The sequence below is a fragment of the Bos grunniens genome, chromosome 19, assembly GCF_055505025.1.
Source record: "Bos grunniens cultivar Pamir isolate PY7600 chromosome 19, Bosgru_T2T1.0, whole genome shotgun sequence".
NCBI classification, from domain to species: Eukaryota; Metazoa; Chordata; class Mammalia; order Artiodactyla; family Bovidae; genus Bos; species Bos grunniens.
This window is the reverse complement of record NC_141183.1, coordinates 12,007,701-12,022,656: the sequence shown is the minus strand read 5'-3', so window position 1 is coordinate 12,022,656 and position 14,956 is coordinate 12,007,701.

Genomic DNA, 14,956 nt, shown 5'->3' with positions numbered 1-14,956 from the left:
GCGGAGACCGGCGCGGCCCGCCCGGCTGGCGGAGGACCGTGGGGGGATGGGGGACTCGGTGGCCCTGCCCGGGCCTGGCCCGCCAGCGCCCGCGGCCCATTCTGCTGTCACTTCTCATTACGATCGGGCTCTATTCTCCCGACCGCACCGTCCCCTTCTCCTCCTCTCTCTCCCCCCCTCCCCCATTTACTGGGTGGTTTTAGCCCAGATTTAGCCCCCACCCCTCCCCGAGGATCGGGGCGTAAGGCAACCCTGAGTGCGGTCCACCCTTTACCAGGTCGATCTCTGACCCGAGACCCAGCCTCAGACGGGGGAGCCAGGCGCGAGTCCGTGTTCCCGGGGCCTGAAGGGCCCCCGGGCGCTCCACGTGGCGTCCTCGCGGCCGGGAACCCCGCACCCTGCGTTCCGGTGCGTGGCTGGCGGGCTGTGGGTGCGCGCCTTAAATTAAATCTCCGCAGCGTCTGACCTTGTTTTTTCCTCGGCCTGATAGCGGCAGCAGCTGTTTTTTTTTTTTTTTTTAATTCCAGAATTCCTGCTGCTGGGGGAGGGGCGTTATTATTATTATTTTTGGTTGTCGCAACCTCCTGGAAAAATTCCCTGGTCTCAGAAAGCGTAACAATAGACTGGCGGATTTCTGGAGGAAGTGCCCCCTCCCCTGTTTTCTCCTGGGACGCTTCTGCCCTCAGGATGCTAAGGAGACTTCTGTGGGGAGTGGGAACCAATTCCCCTACTCTGGCCCCAGCCCCCTCCTCGGTCTTCAGAACCTCTCAAGTCTACCTCGAGTCTGACTCTCAAATCTACCTTGGGGTCCTGCCCTTGCCCCCATCACTCCTGGGAGAGGTCACAGCTCCTTGAACTGGGGAGTAGTCTCCAGCATCCGTGGGGGTAGAGACAAGAAGTAGAGCTTTCCAGCACCTCCCCCTTCAGTGGGGGCGGGGAGGAGGGGTGTCCTGTCCCCTGGAATCCTATCCCTGTTTGCTTTGGGGGTCAGCTTTAGACCAGAGGCAGTTAAAGATTAATGGGCCTGGGCCCTGGGGGATGGGATGAGGGGGCTGGGGAGGGAGTCTGGCCCCTCCCTGGGCCATCAGTCCCCTGCTGGCCTCTGCACTCTCTGTGCTGGGCATGAAGTCCTGTTCCCTGATGCTGCTCCCCCACCCTTAGGGGGCCCACCTGTCTGACCCGGGAGGAGGTGCGGGGGGCAACGTAACTCTGGCTGCTAACTATACACATGACCCCAATTCCAGCTTCATTCCTAGGGACTCCCTCTACCTGGATTGGAAAGCAGAGGGGAACTCTGACCCTCCTGGCCCCCTCCCCTGCTGGGGCAAGAAGCCCAGAAAAATGGCCGAGGTCGGGGCCGGGGAAAGCCAGGCTGGCCAGCAGGTGTTGCAGTGTGTGTGGCTGGTCTGGGTCTCCCTGTACCAGCCTCACCGGGCTTCTCTGGCACTGGAGGTGTGGGGGTAAAGGTAGAAGGGGCTGCTGGGGGCTCTTACACAGCCCAGCCTGGGCCTGCATCCGCCCCCACCCCCCCCCCACCCCCCCCCCCCGTCCTTGGATAGAAAGGGGAGGGGGTCCAGGGGAAGAGGCCTCTTCATGGCCAGTGGTCCCCAGGAACACCTGACCCCTCACTCAGGAGGGGCAGCACTGCAGAGCTCCCAGGACCTTTCTTGAAGCCCCTCATCCTGCCCGTAAATGTATTTACCCTTGTGTGACACCAGGTGCGTGGCTTCTGTGACGCAGGGTCCCCAGCCTGCACGAAGACAGGAATTGAACTTTAGTCTCCAGGCAATTAAGGTGGCAGGGACTATAGTTCATTAATGGTTGTTATGCAATAAAAACGATAAAATGGCCCTGATTTTGCAATTTAAAAATGCAATTTATTTTAATTTATGTTTCTAAGTATTTATGGGGTATCATGGTGGGGGCAGCTCGGGTATCACTGAGGGGGTTGGGGCCGAAGCCCATCCATTTGGAGGGACAGGGAGTGACTGAGATGAAATGGGACCTGGAGCAGCAGAAAATACAGAGGAGACTGAAGGAGCGGGCCCTGGCTTTAGGATGGCGAGAACTAGACATTCTGGGCTGACTTTTACGAAGCGGTGGAAACTGACTCCAAGGCCTCGCCCTTCTGTCCCTGGCTGCTGCAGAGTGGGCCGGGGAAGCACTCCTGAGCCAAACATCCAGAAGCGTGCTGGGCAGGACTGTCTCTGGGGACCCTGGGATCTTGGACACAGAGGCTTCCCCACCCCGGCCCACTTGCGGCTGGGCAGGTTCCTCAGGTCCTGAAGTAGCCTGCCTGTTGCCTTTGGAGGCTCCTTGTGTCAGGAGTGTAGCTATGGCTCTGTCCCCCTTTCCCTAGCCTTATAAGTGGGTCAGATGTCCATTTCCACAGCCTCTGGAGGGTCCGGCTGTCCTGTCCCAGCGCTGTGTGCCTAACCCAGACACCATATGCACTGCCAAGGCCTGAGGGCCCAGACACTCTCTGTAGGTGTGTCTCCCTGGTTTCCTTCTGCACCCCTTCACCCCCCACCCACAGACAGACCTCAGGCACTTAGAGAACCCAGGATTATGACAGCAACATTCCGAGCCCAGCCACAAACCGCAGCGGACACTTGAGAGGTGAGGACACCTGCGGGAGAGTTTGGAAGTCGGCCTCGAAGGTGGAGGGCCCTGGCTTCAGACGGAAAAAACAGGAAAGAAAGTATGGGAAGGACCATGACTGGGGACTGTTGTGCAGAACATCGGAAAGCCTGAAACCCACTCCATCCCTGGTGGTCATGGAATCCTGGGCCATGGGCCTCTGCCTTTCAGACCCAGTGTTAGACGAGTGACTTTGTCGCGAACATTGTCAAAGCCAGGGTTCCCAGCCCAGCTTGTCAACCTCCCCACCCCCAATATGCATGTGTGCGCACGCACGCACACACACACACCCCGATTTTAGCACACAGCCAGGAAGACCAGGAGAGAGGCAGCCTTGGCCCCTTTTGCTGCTCACTCCCACGGGTGGGTGCCCAGGGGCTGGGGAGCAGCCTCCTAATTCCTCCTCACCCTCCAGACTCCTAAGGCTCGTGGACTCCACCCCGCCCGGCAAGGATTGTCCCAGGCCTCTGCCTCCCTCTCCCTTTTATTCTGGGCACCTTGGCCTGCCGAGTTAATTGGCAAACTTTCCCAGAAGTAAACTTGATGGATGGAAATTAATAATTTTCCCAATGATACAGTCATTGCTAATCATGCCAGCTGGGAGGAGGGGGCCTGGGTGAAGGCTGGTGGAGTGCGGGGGGCACGGGCTGAAAACCACTAGCATGAATGATATCTGCTGGGGCTGGGGGGTCCCTTACGCAATTTAAGAGTTTTGAAGCCCCAGTGCTGGGTGCAGTGCTGGCAGCGGGGAGGGTGCTTGGGGAGGGTTTGAGCCTCCTCTACACTCCCACCCGAGTCTCTTGCCATGTAACCTGGGCCCCACGGGGGTGCTTCCAGCTGGGTTCTCTTACACAGCAGAGGTATGAGAAGGGGAATCCTGACTATACTTGGAGACCTGTGGGGGGAAGGGGCCCTGAAAGGAGAGAGAGGACAGAATGGCCATGGGGGCTGCAAGCAGCACCACAGCCGCCTCCCCCACTTTAGAGCTCTTCTTTTGAAGATGACCGAGGTCTTGCTGGTCCACCCAGGGCAGAGGGTGCCTCGTGCTTGGGAACCTTGCTCCCAGGACTCCTGTCCTGTAAAGAAGCACAGTCCCCATCGCTCTCATTGTAGAGCTCTGGGCTTCATCCTATTGGGGCTGGGTGGAGAATCAGTGCTTGGACAAAACAGCCCTCTGCTCAGGACTTTGCATCCCTGGGAGCAGCGAGGAAACAGTGCCCGACGGCTGGGTCCTCAACACCACTTCACCACAGTGAGGGCTTCTCGGGGCCCTCAGCGAAAGCCTGTGCTGGACAGTGGCCTGAGAAGTGTGGGCATGACCAGCATGTACCCCAGATGATTCTGGCTCAGGCAGCCCAGCTACTGCCCAGGAAGCCTGGACAGGCTGCAGTCAGTGATATGAGGCAGGCAGGACAGGGGGCTCTTCACACGAGAAATGTTTTGTTGGATGAATGAATGATGGATGGATGGATGGATGATAATGTTTCACCAGGCACAAAGATGATTTCCTTGGCCTTTTCAGCATCCACAGCCTGTTGGTGGCAGAGCTGACTTCACTGGCTCCACCCAGAAATTTGCTTTGGAGAATCAGAAAGAGCAAACCCCTAGGGAGAAAGATGAGGTGGGGAAGGTTGAGAGGGCCACTTGGCGTCTTCCCTGCAGTGACCAAGCTCACAAGGGACAAAAGAAAGACCCTCTCCTTGACAAGGGCAGGGGCACATAGAGGGGCCTGGGATGCAGTCTACCCCCATTTACGACCACACCACCCTAGCATCTCCAGGCTGGTGAAATGGGACCAAAATGAAGCTGGAGGAACTGGGATATGATTAAGGAGAGGATAGTGTAGATAAAGGGAGCGATGAGAGGAGGAGAAGGGGTAAGTCCCACTTGTCCAGGCTGACTGCCACAGCTGGTCAGGGCCTTTCTACCCATCTGGCAGGTGTAGACCTCTCCTTGGGGTTGGTGGGCTTGGGCTGGCCCCACACTGCCTGCCACAGGCACCCTATGGGGACTGCCAAATAACTTTGTCCCAAGGCAGCAGGGACATGGGGGAGGAAGAAGAGGAGAAGGAAGAGAAAGAAGCTGGCTCCGTTGTCACTGGACAGCCGTAGCACATTAAAGATGAAGAGGCCCAGAGAGGCTCACTATGTGCCTAAGGGCACACAGCAGGATTTGAACCAGGCCTGTCTGCCTGGGAAGCCTGCCTTTGTCCAAGACAGGACATATTGCAGGGTAATTAAAGTCGTCAGCCCAGCAGGGCACCTAATGGTGCCCCCCACCCACCCCCACCTGAGCCCGTGCCTGTGGCCCAGAGCCAGACAGCTGACCCAGCTTCCCAGGCTAAGCAGCTTCTGAGGGCAAGGCGCTCATGCCTCACCACACAGCTCTGGGGCCTGGAGCCAGCCGGGGCCATGGGGGAGGGGAAAGGGGGGACGGGGTGGGGAGGGGGAGGCTCCACTTTGAGGACATCCCTAGAAAAGGGGGTACCTCCCCTCTGGGACCTTATCTCCCGCTTCACACTGACCAGCTCTCCCTGTTCACACTGACCAGCCCCCATCCAGCGGAGCCTCGCTGGGTGCCTGGGTGACATCAGCATCGGACTCACTAGTCTGATGCTTCTTTGCACCCTTATGGGAATGCAGCCCTTTGAAGCACAGATACTCTCCAGCTCTGGCATTCCAGCTCTGGTGAAGTCACGTCAGACCTGTTGTTTGCTCTCTAAGTTTTGCAGAGACCCTTTGGTCATTCCCTGGTGGCTCAGATGGTGAATCTGTCTGCGGTGCAGGAGACCTGGGTTCGATCCCTGGGCTGGGAAGATCCCCTGGAATACTGGCTACCTACTCCAGTATTCTTCCCTGGAGAATTCCATGGACAGAGGAGCCTGGCGGGCTACAGTCCATGGGGCACAAAAGAGTCAGACGTGACTGAGCGACTGACAGCCCTTTGGCCATTCGGCTCTGATATGAGTGCCCTCCTCTCCTCTCCTCCCCACTGCCAGCATGACTGGAGGCTTCAGTGCATCTGGCCTGGTCCCTGCAGGTAATGGTGTCCTGGCCTCAAGAAAGCTGAGGAGAAGTTTCCACGGACTTAAGGATATGTTGCTGATGCAGCTGTCCTGGCGTGGTCCCTGGTCCTGAGAACATCACCAGGGTGCTGAGCAAAAGCATGAAAGTGGAGGGGTGCTGGCTGTCTCAAGTTGTGGTGGCCCAGACACTTGGACCACCTTAGAGACAGTGCCGGAGAAGGCAATGGCACCCCACTCCAGTACTCTTGCCTGGAAAATCCCATGGATGGAGGAGCCTGGTAGGCTGCAGTCCATGGGGTCGCTAAGAGTCAGACATGACTGAGCGACTTCACTTTCACTTTTCACTTTCATGCATTGGAGAAGGAAATGGCAACCCACTCCAGTATTCTTGCCTGGAGAATCCCAGGGACCGGGGAACCTGTTGGGCTGCCATCTATGGGGTTGCACAGAGTCGGACACGACTGAAGGGGCTTAGCAGCAGCAGTAGCAGCAGAGACAGTGCTGTGAAGGCGCCACAGAGGCCTCAGACCCCCTAGGCCAAGCTGACAGGGCTCCCTCCTCTTTTCAGCCACACAGGTCACCTTTGGGATTATGCCCTCATTAGAGAAGACCTTGGAAAACTGGTGAAACAATCCCTGCCCTCACCCCCTTTCTGGACACTGGGGGCTACAGGGGAGGAACACAGGCTGGTCCCAGCTAGGTGGCAGGCCCACCCTATATCCCAGGGGCCTCATCCTGGGCCCTTTGCATCCTTCTTGAGTCTCTTCTTAGGAAAAAGATGTGCTGATTCTAGTCTGGACTTTTCCTGGCTCTGCTCTGCCCACAGTCCTCCAAGATCTGGCTTGAGCCCCACACACGTCTTGGTCTGAGATTCAGGCACCCTGGGGACACTCTCGACAAGCTCCTTGGGGACCCTACCCCTTGCTGCCAGCCATCCTGCATCCTCTCTGCTCCCTGCTGGCTCCTGGCCAACTCAGAGGTGAAGCAAAAGGTAGGTGCCACCTCAAGGAGCCCCCAGTCCTCAAAAGAGAGAGATCCTTGAGCAGACGGCTGCTGCTGCAAGGGGAAGCCTTGCCATCTAGACCTGCAGGTGGCGGACAGCACCCACTGGAGCCCCCGCAGCAGCAGGTGAGCGGCCAGGCCTGGTAGTGATGATCCTGCCACTCCATCTCTGAGCCTCAGTTTCCTCCAGGTGGTTCACGGTGTCACCTATGAGATGCTTTTGTCCAGGATGCTTAACCTGAGTTGACTCACAAGGGAAGAATAAAGGAAACCCAAATTGGAAGACATTTAGCAGAACAACTGCTCTGGATGCTTCAAAATGGTCCATGTTAAAAAAAAAAAAAAAAAAAAGCCTGGTATAGGATTCACCTCTGAAGTGTTTCAGACAGAAGCGGGGAATTTTGCACACAGGCCGCATAGGATCTGAGAGATTGTGCTGGCTACGTTTCCAGGGCATGATGAAGTTAGAAAGCCCTTCTTGGAGTTGAGATGCTGAAGTATTTAGGGATGGAGTGTCACAGTGTCTGCAACTGGCTCCCAAATAGTTCAGCAGTTTTGTATAAAGGGAGAGAGAGTGAGCAAATGCAACAGTATTGCTTTAAATAGAGCTGTTAAAAAAAAAAAGAGTCAATATACACAAATATATTTTATTTATATACACTTAAAAAAAGATATCTTCTGAGGTTTGGAGAGGCCAGACCCCTGGTGCTTCCCTGAGACCCCACCCCACTGTTGCCTTGCCCTGGGGACCTTGGGAGGTGCCCAGAGAGGACAGGCGAGAGCTGAGCCCAGCCCAGCGCTGTGCTGGTGTTTACACTGTTTGTGTCCAGGCAGGGAGGGGATGGGGTCTGTTTGCTCAGACGCTCCTGGAAGGAGCTCTTGAATCTCCCTGGGCTCCTGTCCTTGCACCCTGAGACACAGAGACTCCTGGGGCTCACAGGAAGGTGTTGGAAGAAGAAACTGTCGCAAAGTCCCATCTCAAACACTGACATACTGGGGCCCAGTGGCCACTGGGAGTTTGCTGTTTTTAACCCGTTTTTAAATAAAGAACTGAGGCTAAGGGAGAGTAAAACTCGGGGGAAGGGACACAGCGGCTGCCACTGGTTTAACCTTCACTATGTACAGACCTCTAGAACGTGGCCTCGTCTCACCCTCACAATAATGCTGTGAGAAAGGTGTTGAAAATGATCCCATTTCTCAGATGAGAAAGTTGAGGTATAAGGCATAAACACCGAGACCAAAGCCCCAGCCAGGGAAAAGGGAGCTGGGTGTGGCCAGTCCAAGTCCCTGCTGCACACAGACTTGGGGACATTCCCACAGTGGAGACCTGCAGACCCATGCAGGCACACACACGCCTCCAGGAGGAGATGGAGGGAGCCCTGCCCAGAGGGCCTTGCTCTGGGTCCTGCGCTGGGCCATGTGTGTTACTGACTTGTGCGTGTGGCATCTCAAGATGGCAAAGTGCAAACCCCAGAAGAGGAAACAGGCTTGTTAAGCTGACTTGGATCCCCCAGAACCGCGGATGTCCCCTGTGCTCCGCAGCTCCAGGCCTGGGCCACTGGGGACAAGGGTTCGTCCCTGAGAGGCAGGTGCAGTGAGCCAGCTGTGGCTCGGGCAGCCTGGGCCTTCTGCACTGTCCTCAGGCCTACTGTGTGGCAGAGTCTCCTCGTCACCTTTGCTCGTTAGATCCTGGCCTTCCCTTCTCCTGCTCCTCGGGATTGTGATCAGCCTGCAGAATTCTGCTCAGCCTCCCCAGGGCTACGTGGAGGCCAGGGGCCTGCTTTTGACTTGCTTTCCTATGTGTGAATGAGATCTCTGCCCCCAGCAGGTAGCTGAGGGTCCTTGTGGAGAGGACCAGGGGGAGGACGAGGATGTGGACGAGGCTGGGGCTCTGAGTCCAGCTCACTCACCCTCTGCAGTCCCTGCTCAGCCTGAGGGTAAGCCGCTCAGAAAGCCTTCCCAGGGCAGGTGAGGGGGTGGGCCTTGGCCCCAGAGTTCACATTGCAGCCTCTGCCCAGCTCCAGGCTGGTGGCTGCCCCAGGCCCTGATTCTGCTGGGCCCACCTGTAGATGTGGCCGTGACTGCCCACACACGCCTCCCCCTCCTCGGCCTTCTTCCTGGTCGGGACCAACGTCCTCCCATCCCTCACTTGACATCCATTCCTGGGCACCCCAGTTCCTCAGCCCTGCCACCAGAGCAGGTGTTCCCCCCCCCCAGGACAGCGCTCCTGAGCTGAGCTTGCCCGGAAAACGGCCTGGATCTTGGGTTCCAGGCCTGGGGAGTGGCAGCTGCTGTGTCAGTGCGGGGACATTGCCAAACCAGGCTCAGACGCCCTGGCCCAAGGCCTGTGTGGGTGTGGGAGGGAGCCCAACGCCCAGCCACACCTGTCCCGCCGCGGGCCCTGGGGTGGGGTTTCCCATCTGTGCTGGAACCTGGTCAGGTTTCTCACTTCACCCTGAGGCAGGGTGCAGGGCACATGGGCCCCGGCCAGCCACGAGTCCCCGCCCAGACTGCGGCCTGCCTGCCAGGGCTCCTGCCAGACGGGAAAAACCTGCAGGAAGGGGCCGGGCTGGGAGCATTCTCACTGGGCCTGCGGCAGTGGTGGGCTGGGGGGGCGGGGGCCCCCTCCCACCCAGCCTAGCATCTCCCTCCCTTCTCTAGCTGGGCCAGGAGCCGAGGGCTGCCCAGGGCTCTGCGTGGTGGGAAGGGTGGACCTCCCAAACCTGAGTCAGTCTGGGCCTGACCATCCCCAGACCCCATCCCATTGCTTATTTAACCGAGTTCTGAAATTTCACGGCTCCTTTTTCACCTGATCTTGTCCCAGGCATCATTAAGATCTGTGAAATCGCAGGCTTGATCTGTTGATTTTGTTTCTTCTGACAGACGCTAAAAGACATCATGCGTTTCCAAAAGTTTCTTGGGACCATCTGTGGATCAAGTCAGGCACAACTGGCCTGGGGGAAGGCCGACCCTTCCTTTGGAAGCTGCAGAGCCAGAAGGGGTCCGGCTGCAGCTGAGATGATCTGGGAAGGGGGTCTCCCCAGGGCAGCCCCAGAGCATGGAGACTGTGGCTTTGAGTCCAGTCCAGAGCCCCCTCAACCCTGTCTTCAACGGGCCTGGACCCTAGAAGCAGCCTCTGCAGGCAGCCTAGAGTCCCCTCTCCATTGGAAACAGTGTGAAAGGCCAGGGACACCCCAAGGGAGACCCAGTCGGTCTCACACCTGACCATACCTCCCTTGGGCTCGTCTCTTTGGGCTGCATCTCCAAGCCCCTCCATTCCAGGGGCCTCCCCCCGGGCAGGCCTCAGCCCTTGAGAACCCTGCAGCTACGAGAGCCCCATGTGGCCAGGCCCCCCAGGGCCTGCCCCAGGCCACCACCAGCTGTCCATCACTGGACCAGGAAAGGGTCACTGCAACCCCTCAGGAAAAGCAAGGGAGAGGCAGAAATGCAGAGGACACCCCCTACTGGAGAGAACCTACATGGCATGCAGCTCCCCCAACCCCTGACCCCAGCCCTGATGCCAGGCAGGTAGCGGAGGACAGAGGAGGCCCCGTCTCCTCTGCTCATGACATTGCCCCTAAGGTCTCTCCTCCAGGCAGCTGGTAGGTCTTCCTTCCAGGGGGCTGTGAGCTCAGTCCCTGCCCTGGGGCCCTTGGGAACAGTTTGGAGGGAGGAGATGAGCTGATAGGGTCCTTGAGATATGGGCCAGGTGCAGGGTGGGCTAGGACAGCCCACCTTGGCCTATCTCCCCCAGAGTAAGGCTGTGGGCATTGAGGGCTGATATTCCTGAGTGCTTCCGACACACTAATGCTGGCCTGCACACTGTACCTGCCTCCTTGCTCAGAGCCTCTTAAGAGGTAGGTGTCGTTCTATCCATCTTTGACAGACAAGGAAAGCAAGGCACCGAGCGATGGAACCACCCACTCAGGCCCTGCAGCAGCCCCAGAGCTTCAGAGCTGAGACTCAGAGCTGCGACCTTCAGGGCCCAGGCTGCCGGGGTCCGTCTGTTGGTTTGGGTCCTGGCCATACAGCTTTCTAGGCCCCCTCACCCACTGCAGCATTTCTCACCCTCACACATTCCCCTCTGGCTCTGGGGAGGGAATGGAGACAAAACCTTTTCCTGTGAAAGATTAAAATCTGAGTTGAAAAAGGAAGGGGTATCTGTCAGTTCTCCAAACATAGAATCACCTGGTGGTCCAGTGGTTAGGGATCCGTGTGTTCACTGCAGGGGGCACAGCTTCGATCCTGGGTTGGGGAACTAAGATCCTGCAAGCTGTGCAGTGTGGTTGAAAGGAAAAGAATCACCACATGACGCAGTAGTGCCATTTGCACACTGGCTTTCAGAGCAGCTGAAAGGTGGAAGCAATCCAAGTGTCTACTGACTGATGAAGGGTAAACAAAATGTGCTCTGTCCATGCAGAGGAATAAAAAGGAAAGGAGTTCTGATACATGCTGCTGCTGCTGCTGCTGCTAAGTCGCTTCAGTCGTGTCCGACTCTGTGCAACCCCAGAGACGGCGGCCCACCAGGCTCCCCCGTCCCTGGGATTCTCCAGGCAAGAACACTGGAGTGGGTTGCCATTTCCTTCTCCAATGCATGAAAGTGAAAAGTGAAAGTGAAGTCGCTCAGTTGTGTCTGACTCTTCGCGACCCCATGGACTGCAGCCCACCAGTCTCCTCCATCCATGGGATTTTCCAGGCAAGAGTACTGGAGTGGGGTGCCATACATGCTACAACATGGGTAATTGAAGACATTATGCTAAGTATTCAGACAAAAAAGACAAATATTGTTTGACCCCACTTATATGGGTTCTTGGGCTTCCCAGGTGGCGTTAGTGGTATAGAACCCGCCAGCCAAAGCAGGAGACATGAGACGCAGTTTCGATCCCTGGGTCAGGAAGATCCCCTGGAGGAGAGCGTGGCAGCCCACTCCAGTATTCTTGCCTGGAGAATCCCCATAGACAGAGGAGCCTGGCGGGCCATAGTCCATAGGGTCGCAAAGAGTCGGACACAACTGAAGAGGCTTAGCATGCATGCACGCATATGAGGTTCTTAGAATGGGCGAGAAAGAATGGGCTACTTTCCTACAGAAAGTAGATTAGAGGTTACCAAGGGCTGCGGGAGGGAGGAAAGGGGAGTTATTGCTTAATGAGTAGATTTTCTGTTTGGGATGATGAAAGTTTTAGAATTTGATAGTGGCGATGGCTGCACAGCATGGTGAATGTAGCTAAAGGCACTGAATTGCGCACTTTAAAAGAATACTTAAAATAGCTACTTTTATGTTATAGGTATTTTTCCACAATAAAAATATTTTGTTAGGGGAGGGGCCCAGAGAGAGACATGTAGGGGGCCCCCTGGGGCCTCCCCGTCCCTCTGAGGGTCAGAGTCCACCTCCTTGGCTGCTCCCCTGGCAGATAGGCCCAGCTTCAGTTCAGTTCAGTCACTCAGTCGTGTCCAACTCTTTGCGACCCCATGAATTGCAGCATGCCAGGCCTCCCTGTCCATCACCAACTCCCAGAGTTTACCCAGACTCACGTCCATCGAGTCAGTGATGCCATCCAGCCATCTCATCCTCTGTCGTTCCCTTCTCCTCCTGCCCCCAATCCCTCCCAGCATCAGAGTCTTTTCCAATGAGTCAACTCTTCGTATGAGGTGGCCAAAGTACTGGAGTTTCAGCTTTAGCATCATTCCTTCCAAAGAAATCCCAGGGCTGATCTCCTTCAGAATGGACTGGTTGGATCTCCTTGCAGTCCAAGGGACTCTCAAGAGCCTTCTCCAACACCACAGTTCAAAAGCATCAATTCTTTGGTGCTCAGCCTTCTTCACAGTCCAACTCTCACATCCATACATGACCACAGGAAAAACCATAGCCTTGACTAGACGCCCAGCTTAACAGGAGATAAACAGCAATTCTGTCTACTTTGCTTCTTATCCAAAGATGGGTGGGGGAGAAGTTGATACCATCAGCACATATGTGGTGTGGGGATCTGTGGGGATCTTGTGTGGGGTTCTCACGTCCTGCACCCATTGCAGGAGGAGCTACCAGGAGCCGGGGTTGATGCTGCCATCCTCTATGCCTGGTTTCGAGGGGCAGTATCCTCTCTACCAGTGCTCCCCTCCCTGCCCCCTGCTGCCGGGAAAACCTGTCCTGGGCGGGGGGGGGGGGGGGTGGTCCCCTGCCTCCCTGCTGCTAGGCTCAGTGTGCACCTGAGTTAAGACTACTTCTGCAGCTGCCGGCTGTGTGGCATTGGGAATACCTGTGGCCTCTGTGGGCTGCTGATTCTACATGGAGTCACCCACGAGACGTGCAAGGAACAGTCAGTCATCTCCCCACATGAGCAGGAGCCGCCAGCTCATGGTGGTGTGTGGTAGTCCTCCCGGTGGTGGTGCTCCCTGTGGTGGTGCTCTGGTTGGTGCTCCTCCTTGAGGGGCATTTCGGTGAGTGTTTGGCTGTCACGAGGCCTTATTGCCATTTTTCAGGCTTTATTCTATAAGAGAGCACAGTGTCCTGTAGGAAGAGCCCAGGTGTTGTTAGAATGGGCTCCACTGTTTCCAAGCTGTGCCACTTCTGGGAGGCTGCTTAACATCTCTGAGCCTCATTTTTCTTACCTATAAAGTAGGATAATAACATCCGCATCCCAGAAATGTTGTGAAAATGAATGTGGGCAAATCCTTATTTACATGGTAACTAGTACAGACTGTGCTCTCAAGGGTAGATAGGGGTGAGGCTCTCACCGTGTCAGGGGTCAGATGGTAACAACCCCCGCCTCTGAGAAAAAAAGATACGCCTACCTGAAACCCATGACTGTGACCTTATTTGGAAAGAAAGTCTTTGCCAGCCTCCCCTGCAATACCCCACTGAGGGTGGATTCCTGGAGCTCACTCTTGCGCCATCTTTCCTGCCCTTGGACACACTGTTTGCCCTCAAGGCTGGGCTCAAGGGCTGCCCTGGGGGCCTTCCAGGCTCCGGAAGGGGTCAGAGCCGCCTGCTACTCCAGCACTCAGATTGTGCTCTGTCCCGTCCCGGGGTGCTCAGGGCCCAGGCCCATCCCAGAGGGCTTGTGTCCAGTCCAACTGGCTGGCGGTGTGCAAAGTGTCAGCTGGGAGCGAGGATCTCAGGAAGAACAAAGCGAGGGTGCCGGTGCCCCAGCCCTCCGGCTGTGGGCCCTGGCACATCAGGGGTCCTCTGTGAGCTTGGGTTTCCTGGCCAGCTAAATGGAGAGTGTCCTTCGCTCTCATGGGTACTGCAGAAATCTCTCAATCATATTTACCAAAAGGCCTCAGTGCCTTAGGAGGCAGTTGTGTCATTATCGCGATGGGCCTGACAGTATTTCCCAGAGGAGTGAAGTCCCCAAGGCCCCGGTCTCGAGATGGGATGGTCAGGGCGGAGAGAGGGAGTTGGGGACTTGCTGGGCCCTCCGACCCTGGTAAGACCTTGACTGACCTGGCTTTAGCCCCAGCTCCTTGTTGACATTCTGAGACCTGAACCGGCGTGATGGGAGGGCCTGGGCCTTCCAGCTTCGCCCTCCAGAGTGCCGTGGGGGTCACAGATAGAGGAGGAGGCCCTTGATGGTTCTCACCCGCCACAGGAAGCAGGTCCTGGCGGCGGTGGCCTTGGCCTGGGTGCCTGGGTTCACGCGCTGGGCTGCCTGGCCCCACGGGTGTGGAACCGATTTATTCGGTAGCTTTGCCGCTGATTAGTTGCAGGTGAGTGGATGGCACGTGGTTTGTGTTGTAACAATATTTTGGGACAATTAGATTGAAACCACATTGTCTTGGCCCTGCTGGCGGCTCGCCCCAGCGCTGCACTCTCCATGCCCTTTGCGGCTCCCGGGCTGGCCGGGCCACCCCAGCCTTCCTGGGGCCCTGGGGCGCAAGGCAAGGGGGAGGGGGCCCTCCTACAGGGGGCAGGGCCTCCCATTCTCAGCCCTACCAGGGCTCTCCCCACTGGCCTCCTGCTGACCGCAGCCTCTAGTTGTTCCAGAAAACAGTTGCTGGGAGATTCCCCGGGTCTGGTGGGGGCGGTGCCTGGGGGACCCGGAGTGGGACTTCTAGGCTGCAAGGCCACCCCCTTCCCCTCAACATTATCTCAGTGCATCCCTTTCCTACCCCGCAAAGAAGTGCTCTGAGCACCCCCATGCCCCCACAAACAGTTAGCACCCTCCAGACTGCATGATCCAGGAACAGAACCCAAGGCCAGGTCTGCCCAGCTGCTGGGTGGGGGAATCTCTTGTCCTGACCACCCCTCTTGCCCCACACCATGGGCAGAGGCCTGGATGCCAGGTTATATCT